Source organism: Mesocricetus auratus, unplaced genomic scaffold (genome assembly GCF_017639785.1).
Source record: "Mesocricetus auratus isolate SY011 unplaced genomic scaffold, BCM_Maur_2.0 Super-Scaffold_100676, whole genome shotgun sequence".
Lineage (NCBI taxonomy): Eukaryota > Metazoa > Chordata > Mammalia > Rodentia > Cricetidae > Mesocricetus > Mesocricetus auratus.
The window spans coordinates 74,963,157-74,984,980 of NW_024429266.1; positions in this window are offsets into that span (position 1 = coordinate 74,963,157).

Below are 21,824 nucleotides of genomic sequence, written 5' to 3' on the forward strand. Positions count from 1 at the left end.
AGAGAATTAATAGCACAGCTGAAAGCTCTAGAACACAAAGAAGCAACTCCCGCAGGAGGAGTAGACGCCAGGAGATAATCAAATTGAGGGCTGAAATCAATAAAGTAGAAACTAGGAAAACAATACAAAGAATCAATGCAATGAAGAGTTGGTTCTTTGAGAAAATCAACAAGATAGACAAACCGTTGCCCAAATTTACCAAACAGCAGAGAGTGAACATGCAAATTAACAAAATCAGAAATGAAAAGGGGGACATAACAACAGACTCTGAGGAAATCCAGGGAATCATCAGGTCATACTTTGAAAACCTGTACTCCACAAAATTCAAAAATTTAAAGGAAATGGACAACTTCCTGTATAGATATCACTTGCCAAAAAAAAATCAAGAACAGATGAGCAATTTAAATAGACCTACAACCCCTATGGAAATAGAAGCAGTCATCAAAAGACTCCCAAACAAAAAAAGTGCAGGTCCAGATGGCCTCAGTGCAGAATTCTACCAGAAATTCAAAGATCAGCTTATACCAATTCTTCTTAAAGTATTCCACAAAATAGAAGCAGAAGGGTCTTTGCCAAACTCTTTCTATGAGGCTTCAATAACCTTGATCCCCAAACCACACAAAGACACAACTAAGAAAGAGAATTTCAGACCAATATCCCTAATGAACATTGATGCAAAAACACTCAATAAAATACTGACAAATCGTATCCAAGAACACGTCAAAACAATCATTCACCATGATCAAGTAGGCGTCATCCCAGGAATGCAGGGATGGTGCAACATACGAATATCAATTAACGTAATCAACCATATAAACAAGCTGAAAAACAAAAATCACATGATCATCTGACTAGATAATGAAAAAGCCTTTGACAAAATCCAACACCCCTTCATGATAAAGGTCTTGGAGAGATCTGGGATAACAGGGACATACTTAAACATAATAAAAGCTTTATATAGTAAACCAACAGCCAACATCAAACTAAATGGACAGAAGCTCAACGCAGTTCCTCTAAAATCAGGAACAAAACAAGGCTGTCCACTCTCTCCATACCTTTTCAACATGGTACTTGAAGTTCTAGCCATTGCTGTATGACAACAAAGGGGGATCCAGGGGATACAAATTGGGAAGGAAGAGGTCAAACATTCACTGTTTGCAGATGATATGATAGTTTACATCAATGACTCAAAGAACTCTACCAGGGAACACTTACAGCTGATTAACACCTGCAGCAAAGTGGCAGGCTACAAGATCAACTCAAGAAAATCAGTAGCCCTACTATATACAGATGATAAAAGGGCTGAAAGAGAAATCAGAGAAACATCACCCTTTACAATTGCCACAAACAACATAAAATACCTTGGGGTAATGCTAACCAAAAAAGTGAAAGACCTGTATTGCAAGAACTTTGAATCTTTAAAGAAAGAAATTAAAGAAGCCCTCAGAAAATGGAAAGATCTCCCATGCTCTTGGATAGGTAGGATCAATGGAGTAAAAATGGCAATCCTGCCAAAAGCAATCTACAGATTCAATGCAATCCCCATTAAAATCCCAGCACAATTCTTCACAGAACTTGAAAGAACAATAATCAATTTTGTATGGTAAAACAAAAGACCCGGGATAGCCAAAACAACCCTGTTCAATAAGGCAACGTTCGGAGGCATCACCATCCCTGACCTCAAGTTCTATTATAGAGCTATAGTCCTGAAAACAGCTTGGTATTGGCACAAAAATAGACAGGAAGACCAATGGAATCAAACTGAAAACCCGGATATTAACGCAAACAAGTATGAACATCTGATCTTTGACAATAAGCTAAAAATATACAATGGAGTAAAGAAAGCATCTTCAACAAATTGTGCTGGCATAACTGGAGGCTGGCATGTAGAAGAAAATGGATGGACCCATGTTTATCGCCATGCACAAAACTTAAGTCCAAGGACTTGTTAGGTAGAGGCAGGTGGATCTCTGTGAGTTCAAGGCCAGGCTTGACTGACAGCCTCCAAAATAATACAGAGAAACCCTGTCTCTAAAAACCAAAAAAAAAAAAAACTTAAGTCCAAATGGATCAAAGACCTCAACATAAATACATCCACACTGAACGTCTTAGAAGAGAAAGTGGGTGGTACCCTTGAATGAATTGGTACAGGAGACAGCTTCCTGAACATAACACCACTAGCACAGACAGTGAGATCAACAATTAATAAATGGGACATCCTGAAACTGAGAAGCTTCTGTAAGGCAAAGGATACAGTCAGCAAGACAAAAAGGCAGCCCACAGAATGGGAAAAAATATTCACTAATCCCACATCTGACAGAGGGTTGATCTCCAAAATTTACAAAGAACTCAAGAAGCAAGTCTCTAAAACATCAAAGGACCCAATGAAAAAGTGGGCTGCAGAACTAAATAGAGAATTTTCAACAGAGGAGTCTAAAATGGCTGAGAGGCACTTGAGAAAGTGCTCAACATCTTTAGCCATCTGGGAAATGCAAATCAAAACAACTCTGAGATACCATCTCACTCCTGTCAGAATGCCTAAAATCAAAAACACCAACAACAATTTATGCTGGAGAGGATGTGGTGAAAGTGGGACACTCTTCCATTGCTGGTGGGAGTGCCAACTGGTTCAGCCATTTTGGAAATCAGTATGGAGATTCCTCAGAAAAATGGGAATAAACCTACCACAAGAACCAGCAACTCCACTCTTAGGTATATATCCAAAAGATGCCCATTCATACAACAAAATGTCTGTTCCACTATGTTCATAGCAGCATTATTTGTAATAGCCAGAACTTGGAATAAACCTAGATGTCCCTCAACCGAAGAGTGGATAGAGAAAATGTGGTACATTTACACAATGGAGTACTACTCAGCAGAAAAAAAAACTATGGAATCCTGAGATTCACAGGCAAATGGATGATGCTAGAAGAAACCATCCTGAGTGAGGTAACCCAGTCACAAAAAGAGAAACATGGCATGTACTCTGTCATATATGGATTTTAGACATGGATCTGGGGAGTGCGAGCCTACAATCCCATAGCCAGAGAGTCTGGGAAACAGAAACTTCATTCAGTGACTGATCGAAGAAGAGGCAGACTCCCTCAGTTAAGTACTGAGCTGAACTCAAGAAAGCTAGTAACAGAGTGGGAGGACTGATGACCAAAGGGATTAAGACTGGGCTGGTTTTACCCCCAGAAACAGATGACCTGACAAACTTTAACTCTTGATTCCCAGGCTGATGCCTGGGAATCCAGCAAGGGACTGATCAAGACCCCCTGAATGTGGGTGTCAGTGAGGAGGCCTAGGTAATCTATTGAGCCTTGGGCAGCAGATCAGTACTCATCCCGAGTATACACACGGACTTTGGACTCCAACATCCAACAATGTGAGGTGCACTCTCACCCTCAACTCTTGTGAAAGGGTCTAGGCCCTGCCCTATATGAAATGACAGACTATGGACACCCACATGGATGGCCTCACCCTCCCTGGGGAAATGAGGGGATAATGGGGGGTTGGGGGGGCACAGGAGGAGTGGAGGGAAAGGGAGAGGGAACTGGAAGTGACCTGTGAAGCAACCTTGTTTCTTATCTAAATTTAAACTGAAAAATAAACATACACACACACCCACACACACACACACCAAAAAAAGAAAAGAAAAGATAGAACTGGGAGAAAAATCCTCCTCCATACTCTGACAAAAGGGACTCCTCCTATTATATGACTCAATCCTTCTTGTAACTTGAGGGAAGTCCCAACGGAGGGGTCCAATACTGCCCTGTGGTGGCCCCAGTAATGGAAGCTCCAGACACGAAAAATTCCAGGCAGGTCATTCAGCGTCATGATCCTTTAAGTTTCAAAAACATAAAACAACCTAAAGAGGCAACTCTAAATTATGGAGCACAGGCTTCCTTTACACTTTCCTTAATGGAATCTTTTGCATCTCTTAACTTGACACCTAGTGATTGGCAGCAGCTTTGTCAAGCGGCTCTCTCTGGGGGAGATTATTTGATTTGGAGAGGTGAGTTTCAAGAAAAATGTAGCCAGGCAGGCCAAAAAACTGCACAGGCTGGACAGCCCCAGAGAACTATGTAGATGCTTACGGTGAGCGGTAAATACACCACCATTCAAAAACAAATGCGATTTGACATTGCAGTCTATGCCCAATTGGAAGCAACAGCCCAAGGTGCTTGGAAAGCATTGCCTTCCAAGGAAGGAGGGAATCACCTGTCCAAAGTCCTTCAAGGACCCTCCGAACCTTTTGAAGAATTCGTAGACCACGTCAGGTATGTACGAGAAAATATATTTGGGGGCATTGGGACTGGGATGCCAGTCATCAATCAGGTGGCTTTTGAAAATGCAAATAATTAGTGTAAGGAAGCCCTTTGCCCCTATCGCAACAAAAGTCTAAATGACTACATCCAAATCTGTAGAGACACTGACGATAACTTCATCCGGCGCCAAGTGTTAGCTGCTGCTATTCAACCCCAAGTACGGAATGTGTGACCTAATCAGGAAGGGAGAAAAAACATGTTTCAGGTGCGGTAGGGAGGGACACTGCCATAGAGAGTGTCCTCAAAATAGTACTATCGGTCTCAAGAGACCTGGTTTATGCCAAAGCGTATATCATTGGGCCAATGACTGCCACTCTAAAACTGACCAGGAGGGCAATTTCCTTCCTGCTAATAATAATCAGGGAAACTGGAAGAGAGTCCCTCCCCAGGGCCCCAAAACCAACGTGTACGGGGTAATGACCCCTGCTCCAGGCAGTGGCAATAATCTCTTTCTCCCCCAAAGCAACCCCTTCATATCTCAGACCTCCTTAGAGCCACCTCAGGGAATGCAGGATTGGAGCTTGGTCCCTCCGCCCAGGCAGTACTAACACCAGAAATGGGCATCCAGGCCCTTCCTACTGGGTTGCATGGACCATTGCTCCCATGCATGGTCAGACTACTCCAGTACTATCCTTTGAGGCATCCAGGTACAACTTGGCGATATAGACCAGAATAACGAGGGACAGATTAAAATAATAACATCAGTGTCCAGTGGGGTTGTTGCCATCCCAACAGGAGAACGGATTGCTCAGTTACTCCTCCTCCCTACAGTTCCTTGTGAGGCTCCAAAAATTAAAGAGAAAAGGGACAACCAAGGTTTTGGAAGTACTGGTCCAGCAGTAATTTGGGAAGCCACCATGGCAAATCGCCTCCAACTTACATTAAGGATAGAAGGAATGTCCTTCAAGGGCACTTTAGATTATGGAAAGGATGTTACTGTCCTCTCAGACAAATTCCGGCCCCCTGCCTGGCCTAAAAAGGAAGGGATGGCAACCCTCCAGGGAATAGGACAGGCTGTGTTGCAAAAATGCCTCAGAATTCTAAAGTAGCAAGACTCTGAGGGCCACACAGGGCTTTTTCAGCCATATATTTTGTCTGGCCTCCCTACTACCCTCTGGGGATGTGACCTCCTGCAAGAAATGGGAGTGGCCTTCACCACCCAGACACACAAGTCCAAAAGCAGGGCCCCGCAGATGATTCAAGGGATGGGCTGAGTCTGGGGAGGGGACTACATAAACTAGAACAGGGAGAGGTTTGCCCAGTGGCATCCCTCCCTTTGGATACTAGTGCTCCAGGGGATAGGAATGCTTTTGGTCATTTTTGATGAGGGTCACCGTAGTGCTGCCAGCCTCCATAGCCATCACATGGTTATCAGATGATCCAGTATGGGTGGCAGAGTGGCGCTTACCAGCGGAGAAACTTTGGGTGGCTGACCAGCTACTTCAAGAACAATTGGAGGCAGGTCATTTGGTCCTCTCCACGTTCCCCCTGGAATGCCCCAATATTTGTAATTAAAAAATCTTAATGGAAATTGAGGTTACTACAAGACCTGAGGGCCGTGAATGCGACCATGCAGCCTATGTGGGCACAGCAGCCTGGCTCGCCCTCGCCTGTGGCCATTCCTAGAGACTGGCATTTGATTGTCATTGATTTAAAGGATTGCTTCTTTTCCATTCCCCTGCATTCTCAAGATAGTTCTCAGTTTGCATTTAGCCTTCCTGCGATTAACTTTAGGGATCCTGCCCTAAGCTTCCAATGGGTGGTGATCCCTCAAGGGATGGCTAACAGTACTACTATATGCCAAACTTATGTAGCTGTCTGTTTAGATCCCCGCAGACGTAAGTTCCCTGATCTTTACATTATCCACTACATGGATGATATTCTTTTGGCTGTGGCCGAAGAAAGACAATGTTACATAACCTTTGCAGAGCTACAGGAGCTCCTGGAGGCCTGCGGATTTATTTTGGTTCCCGAAAAGATCCAAAAGAGACTCCCTTATACTTGTTTGGGTCATCAAATTCAACAAACTGGCCTCTGGCCCCAAAGACTCCAAATTGATTGTTCAAATTTAAAAACGCTTCATAATTGGCAGAGATTTTTGGGAGAGGTGCAGTGGATTTGCCCTTCTCTTTCTATTAAAACAGCAGCCCTTAAACCCCTTTTATGATATTCTTCCTGGGGATCCTGCTCTGACTTCCCCTAGACAGATTACCGCAGAGGCCAGGGATGCCCTACTATTGTTGTTAAAAAATGTAGAGCAAGCCCACCTTCTGCGTATAGATTATGCGCAGCCCCTACTTCTGGTTGTACTATCATCCAGGTTTCTGCCTACTGCCATGTTTTGGCAGACTGGTCCTATGTATTGGATACATTTTTCAGCCTCCTCTAAAAAGTAGTAACCCCCTACTATGATCTGATTTTGCAGTTGTTGTGGAAGGCACACAAATTTAACATCCAAACCTTTCAAAAGAGTCCTGATAAAATTATTCCTCCTTATGACAAGGAGGAGGTGGGACATCTAAAGACCTTCCATGATGTGTGGACCCTGTTCATTATATCTACAGGCACCAAGGGATATTAATAACCATTATTCCAATAGCCCCTTCATGTCTTTTTTTAAACAACACCCTGTGATTTTTCCAAAGATTGTAAAGGAGAACCTCTATTTGGAGCTCGCTCAGTCTTTTACAGATAGCTCCTACAAGGGTTTCAAGGTGGTAGTTTCTTCTCACGTGCAGAAGAGTGTACCCATAATGCAACATCAACAGAAGTCACTGAGTTGTTTACTTGCTTGATGGCCTTCCAAATGTTTGAGAGGGGGCCTTTTAATATATATACTGATAGTGTTTATGTTGCCAACATTGTTAGACTTTCAGAAACTTCTACATATGTTCTTGCAACCTGTCAGGTTTGTTTTTTAGTAGTTCATCTCCAACATCATATTTGGCAGTGCATCTACCCTGCTTATGTGGGATTTGTTCATGCACATACTAACCTTCCAGGACCCCTTGGCCAGGGCTGTCAGAACATTTGGTGAGATGCATGGAGCAGAGAAAAACTGTACCTGAGACCGCGGGAGCCTACCTAAGCCAGTTTGAGTGAGATCTCCTAAATTAGTGTTCCTGACCCTTGATGTCATCGAATCTATAACCCTAGAAAGAAAGAAAACAGCTGGTTCGAGATTTCCAGTTTCTCCACAGGCCTGCTGCATCAACCTCCCAGACCCGTGAGTTTTCATCCCGATGCCAACAGAGAACAGGAAGATTAACAGTCTGCCTTTGCCACACCTTGAAACAACAGAATTCATTTTTCCAGTTTTTTCCCTTTGGGGAAAAAATGACCCATTTAAAGCAATTGGACACTGGCATGAACCATGATTTTCAGTATTTGAACAGGACTTGGCCACTTAAATATCAACCTTTGGGTATCCTGTTTCTGGAATTGTGCCTATGCCAGTGTATTTTTCTGGATAAATGCAACTTGTCCTAATGTGACAAAAAGGAGACTTTGGCTCAATTTGCATATTCAGCTGTGGCTGCTGACATTATATCAACAAACTGCATCACCACATCAACAAATTGGTGCTTTGTGAATAGTGCAGCAAGCCTCTTGTTCATATTTTTTATCATGCTACATGTGTAACATCGATGAGTGTACCTAATGTATCTGTGCAAGTGCACTTTCTAAAGGCTTTCCTGAGTAGATCTTGTAGCGATTGTAAACTTTATCACTGTTTTGACCATCAAATTGTAACAGAGGAAGGCTGGTAGAATGCTATGGCCCAGATCGATGGATGGGTACAGTGATGGAGAGGGGCTATGTCCGTGGGGGTGCTGGGAATGGTGGCTGTGGCCGTAGGCATTCTGCCTTTATGCTGAGTTCAAACATGCCTTGTTCCATAGGCAACAGATCTATCACCAAGTATTGCTCAGCTTAGCCCCAGGCAATCCCGGTAGCCATGAATTCTGGTTACAGATGATTCAAGGATGAGCTTTTCTGGTAATGGGCAACCTGTGGGGAAGACACCTCCCACCTAAGACAGGGGTCGCCAGGTCCCCGAAGGACAGGCAAGGCAGGGAAACCCTATTTGACCTCAGACAGGAGTGCCTCATTAGAAAATAAAAAAGGGGAATTGTGGGAACAAAAGACCTTGGCTCTAGGCCCACTTCCCCATCAGCCTGAGAGCAGGCAGCTATAAGACAATGTTTACTAAAATCATGTTTACTGATAACAATCTGGTGTCCATAAGAAATGTTTACTGGAGCAATAAATTCCTGAAAAAGGCTAGCCCAGGGGAACGCCCTCACCACGACTTTTTCCAAAGACTCACTGTCTCTTCCTGAGCCACCCACTACTGTCTCTGTTGTCAGAGAAAGCCAGCTAGGGGCGGCACAGCAGGCACAGCAGTGGGGAGAAAAAGCCTACATAATAGCTTAAGAGTTCATATCTTCAAGAGCTATGCAGAACCTGGAATGGGCTTTGCAAATCATCAAACAATGGTATTGGGACTTGAACATGCTCCAAAATTGTGATTTTTTGAAGAACATAGTATGTAGCTGATAACAGACATAAGGAATGCATCAGATTTCAATTACCAACCATAGTAATTTCTTTCTCAGATGTGATGGAGACACACACATAGTTCAGAAGATAAATTCATATGTTTAATTAAATATAGGTTGTTATATCTAGGAACACATTCCATACTGTTCAAGTAAATTTCAGAGGCTAACCACTGGGACACTTGTCTCTCCTTCCAACATGTGGTTGTTGAGTACTAGGGAATAAAATGATCTCAGGGTTGGTGGATAGCCTATTTACAGAGCCCCTTTTTGGCCTTAGTCCATTCATTGCTCCTTTAACATTGAATACCTATTTATAAAAGCAATACTGTCTCTCTGTAAGCAACTTTCTTACTTTATGTTACTTTATGCTGGGATCCTTACTTCTCATCTGGGTGGAGACTTCAAAAGAACTCCAGGTACAAGGTTACTTTCGCTTCCATGTCTCCATGATTACCCTGTCTTTCTTTCTTACTTCATGTTTTCAGTATTAAAACGCCCACCATTTGCAGTCATCTGCCAGAGAGGCAAAGCCAAGGAAAATACTGGAACTGCCTTTTTACAAAGTAGAAGCATCTCACTTCACCAGGAGGTCAATGCTTCTCTATTGCAGCCTCCTTAGGATGGAGCAAAGCTTGGGAATTAACATTTCTACTAACGTGACATCTTCAGGACAGGTCTCCCAGGAAACTCAACCCTCTGTGTGGGCTGACTTCACTTGTCATTGTATGTATTCTTTATGCCCCTAGTACCCCACAAACTTCCTTTGCTTTTCTATTCACAGAGCTGAGGCTGTTGCTTGTCTTAGAAATCACAGAGATGACTTCAAAGGTTTCAATTTAGACTAGAAAACTAGGCCTTAAAATATACAAGCCAGAGTCAATGGACCAGTCTTACCCTCACCTTGTGGCTCAAACAACTCTTGTTTGTTAAATATCACTTAAGACACCCAGATGCTCTTCAGGGAATCAGATGAATGAACTGATCATTAAAAAGTGATCGGTGTCTGTGAATTCAGCAGACAATTGCACACAACAGAGGATCTGTGGAGTATGGCATTTGCTGACAATCTTGCCTGCTTTGTAGCTTAGGCTACGCACAAATTTCTCAAATTTCATAAAAAAGAGTATAAAAATAATAATAACTTACCAAAATTTTGACCACTCAACTTCTTTAAATACATCAGTCTTCAATTTTGAACAAACAGTGTGGTGCAGGGGCTGTGGGAAAACAAAGATCCAAAGAAACCTTCCAGTTCCTAAATATATTCCTGATGGCATCCATGGCACCGAAGCAACCAGGCAACATCACTATCTTCATCCAACCACCCCACATGACTTCACTAGGGACGACAAACCCCAAGGATTCCACAGGCCCCAACTGCACCTGGAGGGACAGATCAGTGTCTGTTAGCTCAGTTGGAGAGTTCTGCTCTCTTGGCCCTAGCCTGCACCTTTCCCCCAACCACAGCAGCCACAGCAATCAGAAACAGCACTCTCTCCCACACTGCATCAGTGACCACCGAATCCACAGGTTTCACTGGCCCCACCTGCACCTGGAGGGACAGTGACCATTGGACCCACAGGCCACACTGACCCCACCTGTAACTGGAGGGAGAGCATGTAGACTGAGTTTCTGTCCCACCTGGTTTTGCAGCTATTTAGCATCAAATAGACTTATATGAATTAGAAACTGTTTGGCCAATAGTTCAGGCTTCTTATTGGCTAGCTCTCTCTTAATTATTAACCCATTTAATTAATCTACATATTTCCACGTGGTGTTATCTTTCCAGAGAATCTTGCTCCCTCAGCAGCTACATGGCATATCCTGGCTGCCTCTCTCTGTGTCTCTTCCCATAATTCTCCTCCTCTTGTAACCCTGTTTATAATTTCTGCCTGGCTACCGGCCAATCAGTGTTTTATTCATCACCCAATAAGAGAAACATACAGAAGGACATCTTCCATCAACAGCAAAAACCAGACCCACTGGCCTCATCTGTGCCAGGAGGAAGAGGACACAACTGTACCTGGAGGGAGAGTGACCACAGGAGTTACAGGCCCCACCTGCACTGATAGGAGGAAGAGGGATCCCCATAGGCTCAGGCTCCATCTGCACTGATTGGAGGAAGGGATGGGTAGACAGCAGTGTAAGAATATATTCAGTAATACAAAGAGCATTATGGCATTACCAGAAATAAGTGGTCCTACACTAGCAAGACCTGAACAGCTCAACATAGATGAAGTAGATGGAAACTACCTTAAAAATAATTTTATGAAGATGATTGTGTCCCTTAAAGAAGAAATGAAAATTCCCTTAAAGAAATGGAGGAAAGTATAGCCAATAATTGGAGGAAATCAATAAGTTCCTTAAAGAAAGCCAATTAAATAAATAAAAAAAACAATAAAACAGGTGAAGGAAAAAAAAACAGTTCAAGACTTGAAAATTGAAATAGAGGCAATAAAAAATACACAAACTGAGGGAATACTGGAACAGCAAAAATACTGAATGATGTATCCCAGACATAGAAAGACAAACATGGTGTGTATTCACTCATAGGTGGATATTATCTGTAAAACAAAGGATAACCAGGCTACAGTCCCCAACAATAGAGAATCTAGGTAAAAAGGAGGAACCTATAAAGGATTTACAAGGAGGGTCCCAAGAAGGGGAAATAGATAAGATCTCCTGGGTAAATGGGGAGGTGGTCAGAAGGGAGGTGATGGGAGCATTAGGGATCAAGATGGCCAAGTTGCAGGAGGGACAGAGAGGGAGAGCAATGAAAGAGATGCCTTTCTAGAGTAAGTCATTATTGGAAGAAACCTGGTGCTAGGGATGATCCTAGGAATTTACAAGGATGACTCCAGCTAAGGCTCCTAGAAATAGTGGAAAGGATGCCTGAACTGGTCTTCCCTTTTATTCAGATTAGTGACAACCCAAAATCCCATCATAGAATCCATATCTAGTAACCTTATGGTAGCAGACACAGTGACCCACAGTGAACCATTGGGCTGAGCTCCTGGAGTTCAGCTGAAGAGAGGGAGGAGATATCACATGAGCAAAGATCATGACTGAGAAAACCACAGAGACAGTGCACCCAAGCTAGCGGTAGGGTAGCTCATGGACTCTAGGCCTACATCTGGGGAGCTTGCATAAGACAGAACTAGGTCCTCTGAATGTAGGTGATAGTTATGTGGCTTGAACTGTATCAGGAGGGTCTCCTGACAGTGGGAACAGGACTTATTCTGGGTACATGAACTGACCTTTTGGAGTCTATTACCAATGGTGGTATACTTTGCCCAACTTTGATTCATGAGAGGAGGGTATTGGTCCTGCTTCAACTTAGTATCCCAGACTTTGGTGACTCTCCAAGGGAGGCTTTATCCCCAATAAGGAGTAGGTGAGTGGTGGGATATGAGGAAATGGGCAGGCAGGAGAAGAGGAGGGAAGGGGAACTGGAGTTGGAAAGTAAAGTGAAAAATATTTAATTAAATTGAAAGAAAAATATTCCAGATGCCTAAGAGATGAACTCCTCCACAGGGTTGTCTTCCAACTCTGCAGTGATTTCCCCCTTAGTCAGTGAACATGTATAATTACACCTTATCTTCTTCCAGGCCTGGAGGCTGAAAGTGACCAAGAACAGCATGTGGAAGAGTAATTATCATTTTTACAAGATCATTGTTATAAATCTAAATGTAATTGGAACTGTATGCAAATAGGAATTAGCCACATTGAATGACAGTAAAAAGGCATAGAGGATTTCTGATGCTTTTAGGACATTGGAGGCAGTAAAACACAATGAGATCCTACAATATAGGGCAGCAGAATGGTTGTGAATCTTCTGTTATCATGAATATGCATCAATATCTCATTTCAGGGTTGTTAGGACACCTTCCTAACATCATAAAAATGCTCAGTCCACCAATACTCCAAGCATCATATGTGAAGTAAATGTGGAGAGGTATTTCTATTATTTTTATATCATACTGTAATTATATCATCTCCCTCTTCCCTTTTTGCTCTCCAAAGTTTCCCATATACCCTTATTGATCTTTTTCAAATTTATGGTCTCTTTCTTCATTGATTATGGTAATACACATGCTTGTGTATGTATATACATATATTTTAAATATATAAATACATGTTCTGTCTGTATTATGTTATTACAACACTGACTGCCTAAATATTAGCTGAACAAGGAAAACAATAATAGACATGATAACTTGGACCTAACCCTGAACCTGAAGTCTCAGCCCTGCATAAATAACTACAGGAAAGTTCGGGAAGTGTAGAGAAGAGAAATTGTGCCTCTTAGGGAAGAACACACCAATCAGTTATCCAATACCGAATGGTCAGTCATCCTTAAGGCATTTCTTTTTTCTTAATTTATTTTTCAGTTTAAATTTAGATAAGAAACAAGGTTGCTTCACAAGTCAGTTCCAGGTCCCTCTCCCTTTCCCTCCCCTCCTCCCGTACCTTCCCCCCAACCCCCATTATCCCCTCATTTCCCCAGGGAGGGTGAGGCCATCCATGGGGGTGTCCATAGTCTGTCATTTCATACAGGGAAGGGACTAGACCCTCCCCCAAGAGTTCAGGGTGAGAGTGCACCTCACATTGTTGGATGGGAGTGCATAGTTCGTGTGTATACTCGGGATGAATACTGATCTGCTGCCCAAGGCTCAATAGATTACCTAGGCCTCCTCACTGACACCCACATTCAGGGTGTTTTGATCAGCCCCATGCTGGATTCCCAGGCTGATGCCTGGGATTCAAGAGTTCACCTTTGTCAGGACAGCTGTTTCTGGGGGTTAAACCAGCCAGTCTTAATCCCTTTGGTCATCAGTCCTCCCTCTCTGTTACTGGCTTTCTTGAGTTCAGCTCAGTACTTAACCGAGGGAGTCTGCCTCTTCTTCCATCATCCACTGAATGAAGTTTCTGTTTCCCAGACTCTCTGGTCATGGGATTGTAGGCTGGATCCAATTAAAAAGTGAGCTGCAGAACTAAATAGAGAATTTTCAATAGAGGAGTCTAAAATGGCTGAGAGGCACTTGAGAAAGTGCTCAACATCCTTAGCCATTCAGTAAATGCAAATCGAAACAACTCTGAGATACCATCTCACTCCTGTCAGAATGGCTAAAATCAAAAACACCAACGACAATGTATGCTGGAGAGGATGTGGTAAAAGGGGGACACTCCTCCATTGCTGGTTGGAGTGCCAACTGGTTCAGCCACTTTGGAAATCATTATGGAGATTCCTCAGAAAAATGGGAATAAACCTCCCACAAGACCCAGCAACTCCACTCTTAGGCATATGTCCAAAAGATGCCCATTCATACAACAAAGATGACTGTTCCACTACGTTCACAGCAGCATTATTTGTAATAGCCAGAACTTGGCAGCAACCTAGATGTCCCTCAACCGAAGAGTGGATAGAGAAAATATGGTACATTTACACAATGGAGTACTATTCAGCAGAAAAAAACAATGGAATCCTGAGATTCACAGGCAAATGGATGACACTAGAAGAAACCATCCTGAGTGAGGTAACCCAGTCACAAAAAGAGAAACATGGCATGTACTCTGTCATATATGGATTTTAGACATAGATCTGGGGAGTGCCAGCCTTAAGGCATTTCTTAAACTGATGTTTCCTTTTCCCGCTTGTATAAAGTTGACAACAAAACAAAGAGAGCTCCTTTAGTAAGAAATAAATAAAAACTAGAAGTTGCCACATAACAAGGATGCAGTTTTCGTTAATGTGTCCAGGACTATGAAACATACTGGACTTAGAATATTTGCAGGAATCTGGCTGGATGAGTCAGTGGATCTCTTTAATGTATGACCACATTCACAGTACCTAGAACCTGTGGCAGGGGTGTTGGATGCACTTGTCTATTTTGCTTTCAGCAGCAGGAATCTGGATCCTAGTCACAGCCTTCTCTCTCTAAAATATGTGTCCTAGTTTCATTCTGCTGATGCAATAAAACAACTTAGGGGAGAATGTTTATTTGGCTTGTATATCCACTTTAACAATTCATCATTGGGAAAATTCAAGGGAGGAACTTGAACCTACTGGACACCTCACAACAATACTCAATGTCAGAGAGAAGTAAATGAACATATGCTTAATACTCATCTAGCTGTCTCCAGTCTTACACAATCTAAAAGCCCCAAACAATCCCCAAACTCAGCCACCCACTTTCAGGCTGAGGTATCTCCCAATAATTAATTGTGGCAGTCAAGATAATACCCCACAGATATGCCTACAGGTCAACCTGACCTAGACAATGCAACACGAAGACTCTCTTTACAGATGATTCTAAATTGAATCAAGTTGACAATTAGAAATTACCATGACAATAAGTATGTGCCAGTTTGTCATCCATCTGTTGAAAGACATTAAAACACAACTTTTAGTAATGATGAATACAGCACTTTAATATTTGAATGAAGTTTTAAAACAGTATTCATGTGTAGTGTGGTGGGTAGATGTGTGGGGGGGTTGTCAATGTAGACTGGTATCACATGATCATGTAATAAGAGTTAGAGGCATTTGTGAAATGGCTACTGGGATCTGAGCACCAGTATCTGATAGAGAAGTAAACTCTTCTAACCACAGAGGCATCTGTCCAGTATGTGTGAGGGAGTAGTTAAACCATCAAACTAGACTACTCTGGAGAGAAGGTAAGGTTTATTGGAAAATGAAACCACTAGAGCTATGTATTGGCATGTGTTTGGGGGGGGGCAGGGGCACCAAAATTGTACAAAGATCCTTCCCAGTTTTGCAAGGATATTCAGAGGAGAGGAGCATATGTGAGCCAGAACAGCTAGGGAATTAGAGCAGAAAGAAATAGCATGCAGGACATAACAGTTTTCAAATGAGCGTGGGGACTTCAATCTGTTACAAGCTTGTTTGAGTTAATTGTAAACTAGATACCCTTGCTGGGTGTAGTTGGCTGTAGGCAGCAGATAAGGAAGGTAATGGCTTTTATTGACAAACAGAAAACTGCTTTGTAAGATTTCTAAGGTCTATTGAGTTTAGCTAGCAATCCATCTGTTCCCCCAATCTGAATCCAGAGTGAACTTAGCCTAGACAGTTATTTAAGACAATGTTAGTAGTACTACTAATGTTTGTTGCCTACACACTGCCCCACATATGTTAGATTATGAGAACATATGTTCCATTGACTGGATAAGTGACTTGGAGTAAAATTGCTGACTCTTCCCAATATTAACTCAGTGATGTTTTGTGATCATTGAATTGTTAATGTTATTTACGTATTACTCACAGAAGCTCTCCTAACAAAGTGGAAAATTGCAAGCTAGATCTCCTTCCTGTGATTGGCATGGGAAAGTAGAACCTATCTCACCAGAAACCTAGATTTGAGGCTTACAGGAACAATATCACAATTTCTAAAAGACCTTTTCTACGAGACTTCTTCTGCCTCTCCTCCTACTAACTAGAGTGTAAAAAGAATTCTTAATCGGTCTAAAAATTAAAACCCAGAATCAGATATTGAGGTCAATGCTGAGAGATCAGAGAGAAGGAGCAAGACATGACATACCTGACCCCTTAGCATCTTAGCAGACAAGAGAGCAAGCTACGGTTTCTCCCTGCTTATAACTTGTTTCTATTCATAAAAGCTAGGAAGTGGAAACAAATCTGCTATCTTTCAACTGAGGAATGGATAAAAAATGGTATATGTATCTATTATGGGTTATATATATGCATATGTAAAGAAAAATTACATGATGAAATTTTCATGTAAAAATATCAGACATGAAAAATTATATTAAATGGCTAAATCACACTGTAAGGAAAAACATCATAAATGTTTTTCATCAATTGTTCATAGCCTTGAACCTTCAAATGTGAGTATAGCCTGGAGTATCTGTAGAAACTAGGAAAGTAGAAAAGAGAGAACATGGGGTATAGGATAGAGAGGGGCATAACATGGTATGAGTGATTTAAAGAGAGAAATGGAAAAGGACCTTGAAATAGAGAGGGATGTTCAATACAAAAGAGGAGGGAAGGAAACACAGATGAAGCAAAAATAACAGAAAGGATGTCTGAAAATGTCAAAGGGCATCATAAATTGTTTAAGTACCTAAAATTACATATAATACATATAGGTGTGTATATAAATATGTAGTTTAAATGAAATTTACCTACCTGGGCTAACAATGTTTTCCTTACAGCCTTAGATTATTTAACAAAAACCCCACTTGGGGCATGCTTGTCCAAAAGAGTTGCATAATTTGTAGACTATAGCTAATGCCTTTGCTTGCTGCTCAGAGATAAATGATGAGTCCTTGTTACTAAAGACATCCTGCACTTCTGGCACAGCAGGACATGACATGAATCTCACTTGGGAATTACTTTTCACAAAACTATAGGGAAGCATGGGAGTTTCCAGCAGAGGAAAGCAATCAATGGTGCAACCAAAGTATGCAACCTGTGAACCACAGCAGTGACCATCACAGCATAAGAAGAGAGTCTGTGTTTTCAAAAACTGCAATAAGTAGATATTGATAAAGCAATCTGTTCCTTGAAGAATATATTTCTGTTTGTTTGAAGCTGTGGCTTGGTTAGTAGAGTGCACAATTAGCATACATGAAGACATGAGCACGAAATAAATTAGATGTGGGTGACATGACTGCAGAACTAGCATTCAAGAGAAAAAGAAGGAAGAAAAGAAGTTCTAGGTAATCATGTTCTATTGTACAGAAATATGAGGACAGACCTTGTTGCACACACGCAATAGTATGTATTTATTTAATTATCTTTTGTTTCTTTTTATGTTTTGTTTAAATGCTAATTCTGAGCTTTAATATTTTAGCTTTTAAAATATTTATTTGATATGTGTGTGTGTCTGTGTCTGTATCTCTATGTTACGTGGTATGTACACAAGAAGTATCCCCTGAGTTGGGGTTATAGGTGATGGTGGGTCCCCTGATTTGGGAAGAGCATCTTGTCCTTTATGAAAGCAGAAGTGTTCTTTAACATCTCTCCAGACTCAAATTTCAGCTGTAGTTTGTTTGTGTTTTACTGGCTTCTGCCAGTTGAAATATGGATCAACTCATTTAGATAATTATTGCTTTATAAAATCTTTTATGTATATGGACTCTTTGCCCGTATGTATGTATGTATGTGTGTATGTGTGTGTGTATGTATGAATGTATGAATGAATGAATGAGTGAATGAATGATCTGGTGCCAACAGAAGTCCTATGAGAGTATCACATCCCCTGAAAGTGGAGCTAACAGATGTCTGTGAGTCAGTGGGTGATTGGAAGCAAATCTCTGTCCTCTGCAAAAGCAACAGATACTCTGAAGGGCGTAGCCATCTCTCCAGCCCTCAAATCAATATTTCTTTCTTAAACACTCATTTATTGCTGTGTCTCCTTTGATCCATCTTAGTAATTTTGATGTTTTTCACTTTTCTTTTCATTCATCTTAAAGTCTCTTTCTAATAATCTTCATGATTTAATTTGTTTCACGCAGGTAAAATTCCATGTGTTTGTTCAAGCTTTTAAAATAAACTTCTGTTAAAATATCTGATTGGATTTTTGTTAAGCTCAACATGACTTTTCCTTTTTCAAAGGTGGAGGCTTATTTTGTGATCTGATTGTGACAATATGCTAATGCTTCTATCAGACTTGATCTGGTATGTGTTAAGCTGGACTGACTGTGTGGAGTATTCTATAGAGCTATTGAGTCCTTGTGTCTGGGGTAATCATGACAGTCTTTTATAGTGTTACAGACTTTCTGTCAGCTCAGTCTAATAATTGCTGAGAAATAAAAACATTCAGCTTTGCAACTCTAGTAGTAGCTGTTTCTGTCTATGACTTCATCCTGTCAGCACTGCATCAATTATTTTACACTCTTTCATTGGGAGGCTGAACACTTTAGGGATGCTGTATTTTCTTGGTGAATCGGTCCCATCATTATAAGGAATCTCATATTTAGTAACATTCATCACTGTGGAAACTGTGCTTAGTAGGGTTTTGAGAAATTTCATTCCTTTTCCTTTTCCTGAATAATCATTATCTTTGTTCAGCTGTGTGTGAAATACAGTTTTTCGGCCAGAAATTAGAAAGATTTTCTCTTCATCAGATTCTTTGAGAATTTGATACTAATATGCCTCAGTGTTTTCCTTTTTTGTTTTAATGTGTTTGAGGTTCACTGAGCTTCATTATTCTGAGTTTATAAGTTTCTTCAAAATGGAAAATGGAAAAATGGCTCAGTAAATGAAGCCTGTGCTGTGACAGCAGGAGTACTGGAGTTTGGAGCTCAAGAATGAACATGAATACACAGTCAGTGTCCAGGGTCCTCTGTAATTCAAATGCTTTAATGAAAAGTGATCCTCTGGGAGAGATTGCTTGGCATGCTAGACTACTCTGTAATGGCAGGATCACTTTAGAAACCTTATGTCTGTGAATAAGTCAAAGACTTCATCATTTGGGCCTCTATAGACATGTGTACCCTCACTTGTATGTGTACACATAAACACACATCCACATAAAAAATCAGCTTTTTTATTATTTTAATTTTAAATAGCTGTTTCACATGTCAATCCCAGTTTCCTCTCCCTCCCATTCTCCCACACCCCCCACCATCACCCCCACCCTACCACCCTATTGCCACTTCCTTCCACATAGGGGATATGTAGAGTCTGTCATTTCACTCAGGGCATGGTCCAGGGTCTACCCTAAGGGTCCAGGCTGAGAGAATATCCCTCTTTTTGTTATGGACACATGAAGTCTGTTTGTATGACAGCGATAAACACTGATCCACTGCCCAGGGCCCCATAGGTTGCCCAGGTCTCCTCACTGACTCTCACATTCAGGGGGTCTGGATCAGTCCCATGCTGGCCTCCCAGCTGTTGGTCTGGGGTCCAAGAGCTCTTCCCTGTTCAGATTAGCTGTCTCTGCTAGTTTTGTCAGCCCATTTTTTGCCAATTTGCTCATTGCTCCTCTTTCTCTGTCACTGGGTTCCTTGGGTTCAGTTGGGTGTTTAACTGTGGGTGTTTGCCTCTCCTTCCATCAGTCACTGGATGAAGGCTCAAGGATGGTTATAGACATCAAGTTCATTAACAGGAATGGGCATTCGAGGTGGTCTCTCAATTATTGCTTAGCTTGCCAGTTGGTGTCATCCCTTTAGATCACTAGAGGTCTCACTGGTGCCAGATCTGTCTTCTAACCTATGATTCCCTCTTCCCCCTATTTTACCCCCCTCACTCAACCTTCCTGTTCCCCCATGACCTACTCTCTCTTCCTCTTCTCCCCCTCTCTTCTTCCCATCTCTCACTACCCCCCACCCCTTGCTGTTTTCCTAATCTGTTCAGAATATCTTGTCTCATTCCTCTTCTCTGGGGGGACCATGCATATCTCTCTTAGGTTCTTTCCTGTTTCCCAAACTCTCTGTCAGTGGAAGTGCAGACTGGCACTATCCTGATCCAGGTCTAATATCCACATATGAGTGAGTACATACCATGTTTGTCTTTTTGTGACTGGATTGCCTAACTCAGGATGGTTTCTTCTAGTGCCATCCATTTGCCTGTAAATTTCAGGATTCCATTGTTTTTTCTGCTGAGTATTACCCCATTGTGTAAATGTACCACATTTTCTCTATTCATTCTTCAGTTGAGGGGCATCTAGGTTGCTTCCAGGTTCTGGCTACTAAAAATAATGCTGCTATGAAAATAGCAGAGCAGATGCCCTTGTATGAATTTGCCTCTTTTGGATATAAATGGTAAATTTCACTGTTGTTTTCTGAAATGCATTTTCTTCCCTTTTCTCATACATCTTCCCTCAAGATTTCAGAATAATTCAATGTTAATTATCTTGGTGCTACTCTATGGGTGACAGAACTGTCTTCATATTGACATAATTCCTGTCTTTTTGTGCCCTACTTGGGTGATATCCTTGGGATGTAATTCATGATTTCTTTCCATAGTCTCATTTTCTTTTGATTTCTTCTGATGAATTTTTTCCCTTCTCTTATGTTTTTTGCCTAGAAGCTCGGTTTTTCTCTCCTTATGTCTGTTTTCTAGACATTGTATTCCTATTTTACTCCACAACTTTATCATGGGAAGGCCAATTAGAATGAATCCTTCATTGTCATATTAAATAATTTTATGAGGTCTGTTGTTTCTGGTCATTTGTCAACTAATTAATAACCAGGTATAGGTTACATCTTTCTACACACTTTAGTATAATTTTTTTAATTACACAGCTGTCATAGTTAGTTTAGCTTGATAAATCCTGAAGGTTACCTGATAAGGGAGCTTCAGTTGAGAGATTGTGTAGATGAAGTTGACCAAGGGACATAATTGTGGGAGACTGACTTGGTTGGTAGTTAAGGTAGTCCACTGTTGGCTGTATCATTTCCTGGTCAAGTTACTTTGAACTGTATTAGATAGTTAATCATGGATCTGAGAGACATCGAACAGCCATCATTCTCCATGGTTCCTGCTGTGCTTCTTTATCTCTGAAGCAGAAAAGCAAGCAGGGTGGTTTTCAAGTTCCTGCCTTGAGTTTCTTCTGTGATGGACTGTGACATGGAATTATGATATTTTATTATTTTTAGGCCTTTATTTTTTTAATGATTCTGCTTCTAGTATTTTATCACAGCAAGAAAAGTAAAACTAGGTTTATATTGATGTTTCCTGGTGAGTTTACATAACTAAAAAATCAGTAGGCTTGGAAGATAGATCAATTAATGAAGGGCTTTCTCTGACATTATGGGTTTGATCCCCAGAATCTGGGTCAAGGTTACTGGTACTTATTTGTAATAGCAGATCTGGGAGTCAGGGACAGGTGGATTCAAACCAGCCTGGTATAATCAATGAGTCCAGGTCACTGAGAAACCTTGCCTTAAAAAACAATGTAGATGACTTCTGTGGAACAACACCCAAGATCAACCTCTA